We start from the raw sequence: 11374 nt of genomic DNA on the forward strand, positions 1-11374 counted from the left end.
CCTCGGTGATTAAGTATCGAGGGATAATCGATCTAGATCTTCGAAGGTCAAACTCTGCTTTTCAGCAAGTCAATGTCCATGAAGACCTTAGTCATTCAGAATGTCAAGACATCACTTTTCAATGAGGGATCAAAGATGGGCCTTGATAGAGCAAAGATATCATTTAGCTCTTGTAAAGCAAAGATGTCACTGAGTTTCATGTCCCTGAGGCCTACAATGTCAAGTATGGTGAAGCATCCCATGAGGGGCCGGAGTAGCCACCCATATCGATCAGGCTGAAACAACGTGAAATCTTTCAGATCGCGATAGAGCAAAGATATCGTCGAGCTTTGGTAGAACAAAGACGCCATCGAGTCCTGAAAGTGCCAAAGATGGGTCCCGATAGAGCAAAGATGCCATCGAGCTTTGATAGAGTAAAGATGCCATCGAGTCTCACATCCCTGAAGGCTATGATGCCGAGCATGGTGAAGCCTCATACGAAGGGTTAGAGTAGCCACCGACATCGATCAGATCGAAATAGGATGAAATCTTTTGGGCCTCGATAGAGTAAATACACCGTTGAGCTTCGGTAGAGCAAAGATACCATCAAATTTTGAAGGTGTCAAAGATGGATCTTGATAAAGTAAAGATGCCGTCGAGCTTCGACAGAGCAAAGATATCGTCGAGTCTCGTATCCCTAAGGCCTACGATGTGGAGGGTGGTGAAGCCTCCCACGATGGCCCAGAGTAACTATCCACATGGGCCAGGCCAAAGTAGGACTAAATCTTTCGGGCCTTGATAGAGCAAAGATGTCATCGAGCTTTGGTAGAGTAAGGATGCCACCAAGTCCTGAAGGTGCCGAAGATGAGCCTTGATAGAGCAGACATACTATCAAACTTCGATAGAACAAAGATGCTGTTGAGTTCCATATCCCTGAGGCCTACAATCTCGAGCATGGTGAAGCCTCCCACAAGGGTCGGAGTAGCCACCCACATCGGTTAGACCAATGTAGAGTAAAGATACGGTCAAGCCTCGATAGAACAAAGATGCTGTCAACCTTCGGTAGAGCAAAGATGTCGTCGAGTCCCATATCCCTGAGGCCTACGATGTCGAGCGTGGTGAAGCCTTTCGTAAGGGGTCGGAGTAGCCATCAACATCGGTCAGGATGAAACAAGGTGAAATCCTTCAGACCTTGATAGAACAAAGATACCATCGAGCTTCGATAGAACAAAGATGCCATCGAGTCTCGAAGGTGCTGAAGACGAGCCTCGATAGAATAAATATACCATCGAGTTTTGATGCCATCGAGTCTCGAAGGGATCAAAGACCACACTCTTTAATAAGGAACTGAAGACCTCACCCTTCAGTGAGGAACCTAAGACCTTATTAGTACGGGACTGAAAATCGCACTCCGATGGAAAGTTAGCAAAATCTATGATTTATCTTCGAGCTCTCTCTCTCCTACATGTACCTAACCGATCCTGCGCCCCTATCTTTTAATATGTTTGGAGCTGAACCCAAATACCCGCCTCTCTACAAAGCTATGTTCCAAATCTTGGAAAAATCGACACCTATTAAGCGAGCCTTAGATCACAAACTTTACCTAGTGTGCACTGATCCCTACTCATATAAATGACTGACCATGCAAAAAGTGGATAGTAACTTATTCTGAAATATGGCTCGCGGGGCAAGATTAGAAAAACTAAAATGGTGAAAGGCAAGAAAATGTATCTTTAAATAAAGTAGTTCATTTATATGAATTACAAAAGGCTGCGACACACAAGATCATGCAAAAAGAGCAAAAATAAAATAGATTCAGCATTCGCTGAAAAATTACAAAATCAGGTCTCTTGTGACGAACCTATGAGACCAGGGGGAGTACTATGGCCAGACTCTCCTACTCTTCAGACCCGATCTCCAAAATTTCAAGAAGACTGGTGTCCACTTCAAAAAAAGCTTGAAGACTTGAGCTTCACACTCTTCAAACCTAGCTCTGAAGGCCTGACTAGATGCACTAGCAGTCCAGACTGCTGCCTCACTCTAGGTGGCTTTAAGTAAAGCTGTCTTGTTCTTGATTTTATTTTTCCACAGCCAAGTCACCCTCAGCTTTTATTTTTTCCTCTTTTGCCTGGACCCTATCTGCCTCTACCTTCTCCAGTGCCTCCTTCAAATGCTTGATTTCAACTTTCCTGACTCAGCCTGAGCTCGAGCATCGGCCTCCACAGTCTTTAGCTTATCCTGGGCCTCGATAAGATTCATCTTTGCCTCCCTTGCTGAATCAATGAAGGCCACAAAATGCCCTAGCTGAATCAACCGAATCAAGTTAGTGTAAATGCAAAGAAAATGGGAAAAGAAATTTCAAAAAAACTTACCCAAATGAAAGAGGACACGGACTTCTTTTGCCGTGCCGTGCCCCAAGACTTTGCCGCTTGATCCCGGAGAGATCGAATTTGAACAGCATTCTCTCAATGACCCTTCGGACAATCTTGTAGTCCTCGATGGTGGCATTTTTGGAGACTTTGGCTAAACATTCCCATTGACCCATCAAATCAGGAAGGTAGGCCGATGTCCCCCCTTTCTAGGTGACTGGGAGAGCCACCAGTCCAGGGGCAGTAACTCCTGGAGGTGGTGTTGAGGAAACCTTGATCTATGCAGGGGGCACCAAAGATGTGCCCCTAGTGCCAGCTTTGGTAGGTCGTTGCTTCTTCATGCCCCTGGCGGCCACTGCGGGGACCGCCTTTCTTTTTTATTAGGCGCTCCTCCTTCGAAGTACCCTGAGTTCTTCTGACTTCATCCCTACATCGTACTGAAGTCAATATTAAAAATTTGATAAAAAGTAGAAGGAAAAAAAAAGAGCTAGGATCCGTCGAACTAACCTCTAGTATCAATCGAACTCAGTCCGACACGAAAGAGGGCCTGCTCTGATAACAAATCCTTCACAAGAGGAATCTCGTACTCCCGCAATAGAATGAAGCTACGAAGGTCTTCCACCTCCAATTTTGGGACCCAAAACACAACATCCCTCGGCCAACCTCAGCTTGGTAGTGCTAATAATTCGAGAGAAGGATCCGAAATAAAAAAAAAAAATCGATCCTTCCACCCATGAACTGAAGAAGGGACCCCCTTTATCAAGGTAGAGGCATCCTTCAGAGAAGAGATGTACCACCAGTCCATGGTGTGCCTCTTCAAGGTGAAGAAAGATCGAAAGAGGGGGATGGACAGATGGATCCCGACCAAGAAGCAAGCGGCTGTGAATCCGATGATAAAGCAAAAGAAATTAGGAACAAGGGAGCAAGGGGAGAGGTTGAAGAAGTGAAAGACTTCTACAACGAAGGGGTGCATGGGCAACCAAAGCCCAACTCGGAATGACTCTTCATAAAGGATGATCCACCCAGCAGAAGGATCATTGATCCTACTGCTAGTCCCAGAGAGCTCCAGCTCAAATACAGTCGGGATCCCATATCGTGCCTGCATCGAACCCAAATCCTTCAAGTTCAATATAGACCCAATTGTGTCGAGCATGAAAGTCGATTCGACCTCGCACGTGGCACCTTCCCCCTCAATGCTTTCGTGATGTCGAGGAATGGTCTAAAGACCAGCTCCCACCAGAACCCTTGGTGCCGGCCATCTAGAATCAAAAAGGGGGCAGAAAATCAAGCAAGAAAAAAGAAGGAACAAAAATTGAAGGAGAAAAGAAAAAATGGTGGGAAGAAACAAGAACCCACCTGTCTGTTGGAGGGAAAGAACGGAGAAAAAGGAGGTGGCTGCTGGAGAAGATGACCGACAACTTGAGGAAGTGGGGATGGAGGACCTCTGAGAAAAAAAGTCAACAAGAAATACTCAAAAAAGTATTTAAAAAAAAATCAGATAACTTAAATGTCTTTTTGTAGGGGCAAGGATCCAGCACAGCCCCAAGTTTGAGATTGTCAGCAACCAATGGATGAACGACATCTGATGTTCCTTCAGTGGCCAGTGCGAATTAAGAGACAACCCATTATGAGAAGCTCCGAAAATAAAGCCCACCGACTTTTGAATCTCGTAAAAGTCGATCCCTTCCCCTCTGGCCATTAATGGCCAGATGAGGCAACAACTCCTTTTTTGAAAAGATGCCTCTCTAACTTCGAACAGGTGTACACCATCAATTTGCCGCCTGTCGTACTCCTATTCTTTGAACCATCTGAGCTTCAGACTCGAGAGTAGGGGGCATATGTTAGGGAGGGGTATCGCACCTAGACCAAAGCATGTTCCTATCGATGTTAGATCAGAGTTGATCCCGACCTTCAAATCCTAATTTGATGGCCGACCCCTGACTGCTTACTTTGAAAGAAGGTCGAGCATCAGATAGCCATTTCCCATCTAGGATCCAAGCTGGAGGACACACTAATTATTCTTCTTTGTATAAATCTGTTAGGCCATACTGTCTAGTTGCACCACTCCGTATACCGACTATACGTCAGTTGGGCCCATATCACATCACCATCTCCTCCACGATCAAACTGCACGTCGGTTAGAAGAGCATCCACCATCAGAGTCATTTAAAGATGCCCTATACGGCCCTGCATGATGAGACATGATCAGAATGGCCTCCCGTCCTTCCATGCTTGACCTCAATTTCCTCATAAATAGAGAAGGAGTCCCAACAAAGGCCACAACACCGATCCCCGCCTCAGCCACCCACTCTGGTTTCCTATTGATCCATGCATTGGCCAGCGAACCCCATTCCAGCCAATGATCGAGGTTTAAACAACTGATCTTAGCTTCGACCGACTTCTCGATCACCAGCCCCAAGGCAACACCAGGCATTGGGCACGAAGCTAAGAGAAGCTCAACTTTGGCATCTTCCTCAGAGATCTTGGGTCGATCCTTACTTCTAACTGGTCTCTGAGTCATTCACTATTATAACTTATCACTTCAAGAAGATCGATCTTTACTACCCCAAATCCCGTGCAGTGGACTAAATCGATCTCCAGATCAAGTTAAGCCTCACCTTTCCAACTCTCCACTGTCCTTGGATGACACCTTCTAGAGGACCCTCCAGTATTCCCACTCTAACCACCGATCCCAGCCACTATTTGCCAATAGATGGTCAAATCCGAGCAAATCATCCGATCCTCCCTTCTGGTCGATGCCCTCCATTTAGCTATGGGGGCATTTGTTAGCTCCCAGACTTCAGCATCAGAAGAAGGATCCGGCATTAGACAATGGCCTTTTATCTAAAGTGCTTGTTAAATAACACTAATTATGATTTTTGCCTAAACATGTTAGGTCAGGATATGTCACCTTACTGTGCCATTCCACTTGCTGCCCATACGCCAACTAAGCCTGCATCACATTGCCTCCCCTGTCAATTGCGTATCGGTAAAGGTTTGCTCGCCGTCGGAATATGTGACATGGCTTGTACAGCTCAACATGGTCAAGTGGCCCTGAATGACTTGTTGTTCTTTCATTCTTGACCTTGATCCCTCTATAAATAGGGGTAAGAAGGAGACCTTCCAGGTACGCGCATGTGCTCACCGTACTTTTGCTCTCTCATAATTCTCCCTCTTCTGTTGTGCCAGATTTCTATCTTAACCATCGAAGGATCCATGCCAAAGCCAACTCCGACCAGGACTTATTTTGCAGGGATACCACTTCAGTGGTCTCCGACTCGCTCCAACTGTCTTCGACCGCGATTACGAATCTTCCATAACATTCATTTTCATCAAATTTGAATCTGATGCGCTTCTCGGATGTGGTACTCACCCCAACTTTTGTACCATATATCTTGAAGATGTACCGTGCATCAAAGGAATCATACCTTCCGATCCTCTTTTTGAATAAAGCATCTCCAGCTTTAGAAACATCTATCTTACATCTCTGGCAATACAATCATGACAAGAAAACATCATAATATTTACATAATATATTATAATAATATAATTACTATATAATAATATAATATATTATAATATAACAATATATTTTATTTTATATATTTATATAATACTATAATAATATAATAATATAATATATTTTATATATTATAGTGTATATTAATATAATATAATATATTATACTATATTATTATATATAATAATATTATATAATATAATATATATTATATTGATATAACATATCAGTATAATATAATATATTAATATATTATATTATGATAATATTAATATAATAAAAAATATTATGAGAAATATGGATAGATCATAACAATTTATCAAAAAAATGATAACACAAAAGAACATGAGTAACAAATTTTCGAACTATTTTCTAATGCATAAAAAAATATTGATAAATTATTTTTCTGTTTAAATATTATGTAGAAAATACTTATCCAAAAAATATAATTTTTTAGATAAATTTTTTATCTATAAAAAAACAAACTCTAAAACTGATACAAATTAAAATCGTCGTCAAAAAATACTCAAATGATGGCTAATTGATCACATTTAGCGGAAGTTTTGAAGGTGTTGATTCTGAATTTTTTAAAAGAACTCACCCTACACGGCGGATTGGCAGGTTCTTGCTTTGTGGCAATTAGCATTAATTGCCGTGAATTTATTGAAGATTACGCTGTCTGGTGAACCCACCTGTTCATGGCATCGGTGAGGCTCCGCTCAAATCTACAAGTAACTTTCACACGAGCGGCTCGATTTGTCCAATCGATCACGTGTCCCAAGTCATCAAGCACTACCAAAATTTGATAGGAAATGTTCAGTGGGCCATATGCATGCACGTATCACCCGATTGCCCATAAGAAGATAAAATAATTAATGATAACTATTGGCGTTTTCTTTGAGCAATCTTGCACGTGATTGCCGACGAGGAGAAAAATAATTGATCTACCGGCCTTTTCCTCGAGGCCGGTGGCCTTTAAATAGAGGGTGGATTAAGAGAATTAATGGGCAGAGTAGAAAGGAGCGAGACCCAGATCGAACGCAAAAGAGAGAGGCAAGATGAGGAGCAACCACGTAGTTTCGGCACTAATTATGGTGTCAATTTGCTTCTTTGCTGCCCATTCCTTCGCCTCGTCATCGGAGCTTAATTCCACACTAACCAGTGACGGTTGGCGATTCCAATCCTTTTTCCTTCAGTTATTATGTTGAGGCCGGAGGATTTGCCAGATCCTTTCTTTAGATCGGTTGTGAATGAAAATACACCAAAAAGCTCCAATCTTCCTATCTGCAATTTAGTTTATATGGATATGTTCATAGTCTTTTTCTGCCTCCTATATTAACCCAAAATTATTAACAAACAGCTTGACATCTCGTGGCTTTTCTTCTTTACGATGCATTAGGAAAAAGCAACTGCGAGACATGGCCATGCTGCAATTTCTGCGGGATATGCACAAGATCTTATCCGCCTATATGCGAGTGCCTAGATTTGGGGACCTCTTGCCATCCAGAGTGCAAAAAATGTGTCAGGGCGAAGCAACTTATCTACCCTCCCCTCTACCAATGCATGGACCGCATTGTCAACTACTGTGAGCGGAAGTGCCATGACGAGTAAACTGATAGCTGGTAGCAGCAGCGTCCACAAAGACCAAGCATATATATATATAGCAAGAAACTGCTATCTGCTTATCTATCTGCCTTATATCCTCTATGCTCTTGATCATCAAGTCGTCTTTTGGTGCTTCATCTCTTTGCTTTAGATGTGTCATCATCGAATGTATTGAGGTGCCATATGTAATAAACTTGAATGATAAAATCTTTGTGTTGCTTTGATTAAGGGCTTCATTTGCTGTTTGGTCGAAACTGATAGACAGAACAAATAACGAAGGAGGAACACCTTTTTGGATGCATCCTCCGAAACCTTATTTCTTATCTGGTAATGCTCAACAATATCTGGTATATCGATATACTTTTTTTTCATTGGATTAAGAGACGTTTTTGTGGCTAAACTTCATTCCAAAACCACTCTTTAACCTTTGATACAACCTCAAAGATGGATTTCTCATTACTAAATAGGATGGAGTGCAGAATATTTGGAACTATTATCATGTAGAATTGCAGCCATAATGATACCATCACATTAATTTACCTATCATCAATCACCCCACACCAAACACTTTCTAAAGGGTTGCCTAATGTTGCCCTGGAAGCAGGCTTTGTTTTGTATGCTGGGCAGATTGATCAACCTTGCTTGAATATTTGTATGTTATTTATGTTGATGTTTGGAGGGAGTGTTTCTATGGGGTTGGATATATATTCAACCATCTCATATTTGGTCTTCAGTAATATAAGCTACAGCTCCTACTATTACCAAAAAAAAAAAACACTTCTTAAGAAAATCCCCAACAGCGGATAAGCATGAAATTTTTTAGCCCACAGCCCCACACGCCAACAAATTTTCCATACCCACTGGTACGATAAGAGTAATTAATTCTTTGTGCACGGCCTAGCTATGATGCAATAGGAGTGCATTGTTTCGTAATATTGGGGTACATGGCGCACTTAAATATGATAGACATTTAATGTTACTCAACTTTTTTCTTTCTCCAATTTTCAGTAATAAAAATATCTTCTCTTCATAAAATAAAGAAAAAATAATATTATTACTTCTTGATATCTTGTATGACTTTCTATGAATATATATGATATTCTGAACAATATATATGACATTCTATATCTTTATGATATCCTAAATAATATATATGATTTTCTGATATCTTGTATAACTTTCTGTGAATATATATATATGACATTCTGAATAATATATATGATTTTCTGTTAAAATATATGACATCCTAAATTATATATATCGCTTCCTAATGTCTTTTATGAACTCTTGCATGTGTGTGTGTATATATATATATTTGATATCCTAAACAATATATATGACTTTCTGTAAATATATATGATATCCCGAACAATATATATAACTTCCTAACATCTTATATGATTTTCTGTAAATATAATGATATCTCAAACAATATATATGACTTTCTGTGAATATATATGATATCTTGAATAATATATATAACTTTCTAACATCTTATATGATTTTTTATGAATATATATAACATCTCAAATAATATATATAAGTCATACAAGACATATATTATTAGAAAGCTATATATAATATTTGAAATATCATATATATTCACAGAAAATTATATATATTCTTCAGAATATGATATATATATATATATATATATTCATAGAAAATTATATAAGACATTAAAAAGTCATATATATTGTTCAAAATGTCATATATATTTTCAGGATATCATATATATTAAGACATCAGAAAGCTATATATATTATTCAAGATGCCATAAATACACAGAAAGACATATATATAATTCAGAACATCATATATATTCACGAAAATCGTACAAGGCATCAGAAGATAATAATACTGTTCCTTCTTTATTCTATGGAGTAAAGGATATTTTTATCACTGAAAATTGAAGAAAGAAAAAGTTGAACAGTGTTAAATATCTGTCCTATTATTAAGTATGCTACGTGCTCCAATATAATTGAATGGTGCACTCCACGTCAATTTTATTGCAGTGCACTTTCTCTTACTTTCTCTTTCGATGACTGCCCGGCCACACTTCAAAAAGGAACTATCTCCACCCTTGCATCCCTTTATCTCCCATCTATAGTCAACTAGCAGGGCTCATCACTGCCAGCCGCTCGACCGGCGGTAGCACCCAATTAACCTGGCCGCGGTATGAAGCACCGCAGGCATATATGTTTGAGATAACGGAGGGTATCATGAGACGGGAGTGGGGACGCTTTTATCACCATGGCTCCCCCCCCCCCGTGCCTTCTCCACACACGCTTATTTCACCATATCCAAAACTGAAAGGCCGAGAGAGAGCGCATGCCCTCTCCACATGAAAGGAACATGTGGAGGGTAGAAGCTGCCACGCCTGGCCCTACTGATAGAGATAAGGCGACTGATGGATAGAGACCTTTCACGTTTCTTGGATGGTATGGAGTCGAATCCTCTCGCCTCTCTCATTATCTCAAGGCCAGACAGTTGTACGAAAGTATATTGGGGGAGCACAGGGAGTGCAGTTATAAGATGGTAGAGGGCGTTTATGAATATGACTTGGATTATAGAAAATTAATACCGATACTTCCATGTGAGTGATGGCAACCAGGTCCGCCTAACCAAGTTCCCATTTTGTCGCATGTGGAATGGATCACATCATATCACCCAGAATAAAATGATGATCCATCCTTATCGATGCCAACGATTCGATGGGATGTACTAAGATGTGATCTTTCTGTTATCGTGCTGATTTCCATGTATCATAAGATAACTGGAAGAAAGCAACGAACGTGGATGAGATTAATTTTGTTCAAAAAATTGGTTGGCAAATCAAGCACCTGTTTATAATTTGCAGGTATGCATTTGAGTAGCTCACCTAAAAGGAAAATTATTGGTTGGCTTTGATTCACAATGGATCAGAGATAATTAATTAATTACCTTTTCCTCCTTCACAATATGCATTTATCATATATTTAATGCTTTTTTCTCCTTAACAACATGCTCTACGATGTGTTTAAGGCCTTCTAGTTAATAAATTATCTCTGTTCGCTGTGAACTAGGTCTAACCAATAATCTCTCTATCTACAATCTGAAAAAAGGTAATAAAAAAAAAAAAAAAAAAAGTTAAAGGATCAGAATCATGCCCTCTATGTTGCAGAGATGGAGAGATGTCAGATCACATACTCCTAAATTGTAGCTACTCCTGGATTATGTGAGATCTCTTGTATAATATGCAATTCCCACGACCTCCGTCCAGTTTCGGAGATCTTTGGAACAAATAGACATATACTACAGGCTCCAAGAAGAAGCCACTGCCCTTTTAAGTCTAGCCCGGTCGCTTGCTGGTGTATGTGGGACGAGCGTAACTAGAGGATCTTCAACTTTGAGACAAAGGCAGCTAGAAAAACTGCTAAATTGGTGGCTATCCTCTTTACCGAGTGGACATGCATCTGGGATCATGTAGAAAGCCTGCAAGTTATTTCCATTACACTAGTTCATTTGAGAACTGCAAATACATAAAAGCTATGCTTAGAGGCTAAGCAAAGGAACCAGCTATAAAAGTTCAGAAGTTCTCTTTCCAAGGCCCTTGTCGTCAAGGAAAACCATGCAACCCATGCAGCCATGCAAAGTAGGCCCTTCTTTGATGAAGATCTTGCTTTACATCTTTTTTTGTCAGGGAAGATCTTGTATTTGCTCATACCTCAATAAAATCTGTGGGAGGAGTGCCTCACTCCTTTCACTTTTCTCCCAAACAAGAAAAAAAAAGAAAAAAAAAAAAAAAAAAAAGGAGAAGAAGAAGAACCCCTCCACCTAAGGGCACCCCGATAAGGAAATTGTATTGAGAACTATTGGACTTGATCAGGAGAAAGCAGCGCAAGCAAGAATCTATTATATG

This window comes from Elaeis guineensis, chromosome 7, assembly GCF_000442705.2.
Source record: "Elaeis guineensis isolate ETL-2024a chromosome 7, EG11, whole genome shotgun sequence".
In the NCBI taxonomy this organism is placed as follows: Eukaryota; Viridiplantae; Streptophyta; class Magnoliopsida; order Arecales; family Arecaceae; genus Elaeis; species Elaeis guineensis.